General features: G+C 47.2%; 1 pseudogene; it reads right to left on the bottom strand.

Moving 5' to 3' along the window:
• Positions 1-2,683: 2,683 nt before the first annotated feature.
• Positions 2,684-3,241, bottom strand: LOC121435192 (annotated as a pseudogene).
• Between the last annotated feature and the right edge of the window lie 1,844 nt (positions 3,242-5,085).

The raw sequence follows: 5,085 nt of genomic DNA, 5'->3' as shown, positions 1-5,085 counted from the left end.
GGTTACACATTCCCTCAGAGCCCTCGCGACAACTGAGGCCAAAGGCTTTCATTGCAGACTGGCTGGTGGTGACAGAGGAGCCGGCTTTCATTCCTGATGAACAGCAGATCTTGCTAGGTTTGCCTTTTGTTTTACTTCAGTACCGGGGAGCTCAGGGGCCTGCATAGGCTAAGCAAGTGCTTCCAACCCCTTTTATTCATTCATTCATTTATTTATTGGCTTTTTTTTTTTTTGAGACAGGATTTCTCTTTGTAGCCTTCCGTGGCTATCCTAGAGTTTGCTCTGTAGACCAGGCTGGCCCCAAACTCAGAGATCTGCCTGCCTCTACTTCCCAAGTGCTGGGATTAAAGCTACCACTGCCTGACTTATTTCTATTTTTTTAATTAAATATTATTTTATTTATGTGTCATTTCTTACCGATGGGTGAAAGCACTTGCTGTGTAGCCTATGTAAAGGTGGGACCCCCACAAAGTTGTCCTTTGACCTCCATATGCAGTCTGTGTCACATTTACCCACCCTACAATAATAAATAAAAATCAATAAATTTATTATTATTATTTTGTGTGGTGGGGACAAGGCCTCACTATGCAGCTCTGGCTGACCTGGTCCTCACTATGGACTACACTCTTAATCCCAACACTTTGAATGTAGATGCAGGCAGATCTCTTTTGAGTTTGAAGCTGGCCAAGTCATACTGAGTTCTAGGCCCTGGACAAATTACTACTGTGTGATGTGACCATGCACTTGCCATGTGGAGGTCAGAGGGCATCTGTCAGAAGTCTGTTGTCTCCTTCCATTGTGGGTTCTGGGGATCAAACTCAGGTTTTCCTGGGCTTGTACAAGAAGCACTGAGCTATCTGTTAGCTTAATTCTTCTTTTTCTTTTTTGAGACAGGGTCTCATTAGGTGGCTCTGGCTGCCGTAGAATTCACTATGTAGACCAGGCTGACCTGGAACTCATAGAGATCCACCTGCCTTTGTCTCCTAAATGGGATTAAGATGTGTGTGCACCGCCGGGCAGTGGTGGCGCACGCCTTTAATCCCAGCACTTGGGAGGCAGAGACAGATGGATCTGTGAGTTCAAGGCCAACCTGGTGTACAAAGTGTGTACCAGGACTGTTACACAAAGAAACTGTGTCTCAAAAAAACAAAAACAAAATAAACAACAACAAAAAAAGGCTGTCCATGTGGCACCATTGTTGTTCCTTTGCGGAACTACAGTTCCCAGCGTTCTCCTGGATACGGACATATTCCCAGAAGCCTTTGTATTCCTCGTTAAAAAGCGAGGGTCCTACGACCCCGCTCTCTCTCTCTCTTCTCCCCTTCTCTCTTCCCCTGCCTTTCCTACTGTGTCTGCACACCCCTTACCTGCCTGTTACCCCTCCCCCATTAAAGTGCACCCACGTGGGACCTCCGCGTGTCTGTGTTTTCTTCCTCGCGTAACGTCTTTACCCTCTAACCCGCAGAATTAAGAACAACAACCATGACTGTGTGAAGATCATAAATGTGCATCTCCAGGCTGGCTGTAGTTATTTTTATTCTTTTATGTGTATGAATGTTTTTCCTGCCTGTTTGTGTACACCATGTGTGTGCCTGGTGCCCTTGGATAGCAGAAGAGAGTGTCGGATCCCCTGGAACTCGAGTTACAGACAGTTGTGAGCTGCCATATGGGAGGTGGGAATAGAACTTGGGTCTTTTGCAAGAGCAGCCAGTGCTCTTGACTGCTGAGCCAACTCTTCAGTGTTTGTTTGTTTTAATGAAACAGAGGTAGAGATTTTATTTAAAGCTTTTTTAGTCTACGTTTAAACACGAGGGTTCAGAGAAAAACAGGTGCTCGGCAGAAAGTGGGCACAACTGAGCAAAGAATGGCTTCTAAGGACAAGCGGCTTGTTTTAATTTTTGAACTATAGTCCCACTAAGTTGCCAAGACTGGTCTTGAACTCACATTTTTCCTGACTCTGCCTGACTGCCTGGGTTTTAAAAATCGTGTGTGTGTGTGTGTGTGTGTGTGTGTGTGTGTATTACTGTGTGTACTACTGTGTGTATGCTATGCATCATGTGCATACCTAGGGAGGCCAGAGGAGGACATCAGATGCCCTGGAACTGAAGTTACAGAGTTGATGATGTGCGTGGGGTATTGAACCTAGGTTCTCTGGAAGAGAAGCTCCCACCCCTCTCTTGAGACAAGGTTTCTTTGTGTAGCCCTGACTGCTCCAGAACTTGCTCTATAACCAGGCCAGCCTTGAACCTAGAGAGCTGCCAGACCCTGTCTCACGAGAATGCATACACAGCCATGCATGGCCTGAAGCAGTGCTCTAAGGTATGAACCCCCGTCCTTAAGTACAGTGACGTAGAGTTCCGTGCCCAGCTGACTTTGCCTGCAGCAGCAGCAGCAGCAGCAGCAGCAGCAGCAGCAGCAGCAGCAGCAGCTCCGGGAGCTTGTTAGAAATGCAGAGCCCCCAGACTGTGGCAGCCTAGAATCCCAGTACTTGGGAGATAGAAGCAGGAAGACCAGGAATTCAAGGCCTGCCTGGGCTACATGGAGAGCTCAGAGCAGCCTGGGCTACCTGAGACTCTGTCTCAGATGAAAAAGAAAGAAATCTCAGCACTAGGTCAGCTGGACCACAAGCTGCATTTGTGGTTTTTGTTTGTTTGTTTTGTTTTTTAGTAAGCATTGTTTTTATTCATCTTAGTTAGATTTTAAGCTGCTTTTTGTCTTCAGAAGCTTTTAAAAAGAAAAGCGAATTAGGTCCACTTCATTGTCCACTGATTTCTTTTTATGAGAGTTGGATAATGCTGGCAGGTCATATCGACGCTCTGCAATAATGTCAATCTTGACTTTCCATTCTGCAGCTTTCTTTTGAACGTGTTCTCTAGTTGAGGATTTGTGTAAAGAATATGCTTCTGCTCTTGCCATTCCCAAAGCAGTCTTCAGAAAAGCCATATCTGTAGCTTTATTATTTTTGGTTCCAAAGGGAGGATTCATAATTACGGTATCAAATAATTTGGACATTCTGTTACATAACGAGCACACATCACACTGAATTATACCCACGTTTGTTAACTCAAACTCTTCCACATTCCGAGTAAATATTTCCAGTGCGTCTTCGTCTATGTCAAATCCAACACAGCCCTGCTCCTAACATCGCAGCCCCGATGCTAAGTACTCCAGAACCACATCCTAGATCTGCAACCACTTTATTTTCAATGTCATCATATGTATTATGGATTGTATACAGCATGCATGCTCACGGAGATCGCCGCTCCAGGCAGTGGGGAGATGCAGGATTACATGACGAAGCAGCCTGACGGTCCTCGCAGGCCCTCCCCACAGCGCTGGAAGCGCCAATGCGCACCCACAATCTGCGTTTTAATAGTCACAAATCTCCAGGGGATCCCCAGTTGGTGGCACCTTGACATTTGAGATGTGACCTGAGAGCGTCACCTACAACCTTTCTCTAGCTGTGCCTACATCTGTGCTGTGACCCCTCTTAAAACCCAGGGACCACGAGAGAAACTCCCTCATCCTGGGGAGGGGGAACAAGCTCAGAAGAGTGAGTGGGGTGGGGGGAGACTCAGCACATGGATCTAGAAGAAGACAGAATCAGGCCTGTGATGGAGGCTCTACCTGGAGGGGCCCTTGACTAACGACCCACAGGATCCCCATGAGCCCAGGCTGGGGCTTAAAAACTGTCCACGAATCTGCTTACGACTTGTTCCTTTTCCTCCAAGTCCCACTGGGGCATCTATAAGCAAGGCTGGGAGGAGGAACAACGTCCCTCTTTCCATCTGCCCTGCCCACTTTACAATCTTCTGTTCCGTGCACTCATCACTCCCTGTTTATAGCATACAGCTCTCCCTAGTGTTTTCTTGCCCTTGTAGATTCCTGCCAGTGAAGTTTTGGCTAACCCAGAGTTAACTCCATCTGCCCATCTGTTGCTTCAGCCCCTTTTCCAACTGGGCAAAGTAACATAGTGACAGATCCCAGGGGTTCAGATGGGGACATCATGTTTGTTAAACGACCTAGCAGAAGTTAAATAATGGCCTCTTGTCTCTCTGTCTCTCTCCTTTGTTCTGATGGGTAGGGTTGTGGTGGGAGGAGCTTATAGCAAAGCAATTTTGTTGGAGGGTGGGTATTCCAGTATATGAAGCAACTGGATCCTAAGTGAGTGCCCCGGATGCAATTTTAGAAAACAAAATAGTTTTTGCAGTGTGAAAAAAAAAAAAAAGTGAACTTTCCAAACATCAACTGTGGGAGCTGCCTGGATCATCACCTGCTTAGATTCCCCTGTCACCGCATTCAAGCTAAGCAGGACCATGTGTAAGTGTATATCCAAAGTGGCTTTTTAAAAATTGCAATGGTGGGGGGAAAAGATTGGAAAGCTCAAAATATAGATACCCAAATGTCACCACTGCTACCACCAGAGAAGATGCTTCCTCCGTTTCCAGGTCCCGGGAAGCAGAGCGTGCCTTACCCCTCGCTTGTCTGTCATAGTCGCTGCTATTGTGGAATCTGGTTATTTGAGTCGGAGGAGGCAGAAAAAGACTCATCCCTATAATCCACAGTAACTCAGGACCCAGGTTCCGAGTCACAGGTTACAAGGGAGCTGCTGTCCCAGCTCTCCCTCTTCGGTGCACTCTGAACACACGGACGTGTCAACGGTTCCTAAGAGTTAGCTGGGTTAGAAGTTGTAATCATACTGAGCTTAGCAGGCCACCATGAGAAAATTTAATCAAAGGGAAGGTGCCAGACAGAATGAAGCTGACTTCGCAAAGTTGAAGCAGAGTCAAGAGCACACAGGGGCTTCAGAGGGGAGGGCCAGTGGTTGTAGCGACTGAGGGGGTGGCGCAGAAGGGTCAAGGAGGACCACCCCTTTCATCCCCTTCACAGTCCCTGAGTGGCAGTCAAAAGGAACACGAGCCGGGCATAGTGGTGCCTACCTGTGATCCTAGCACCCAGTCATTGGAGACAGGAGATTGGTGTTTTAAGCCTGACCAGATCCTGTAGCAAAAGCAAAAAAGGAGGAGGTAGTAGTCTGGGTGGCACATGTCTGTCACCCCAACACTGTAGGAGCACACAAATGAA

The sequence above is a fragment of the Microtus oregoni genome, unplaced genomic scaffold, assembly GCF_018167655.1.
Source record: "Microtus oregoni isolate MIOR12 unplaced genomic scaffold, Mior012 000046F_ref0000063, whole genome shotgun sequence".
Classification (NCBI taxonomy): Eukaryota; Metazoa; Chordata; class Mammalia; order Rodentia; family Cricetidae; genus Microtus; species Microtus oregoni.
This window is presented reverse-complemented; position numbering and strand designations above follow the sequence as displayed.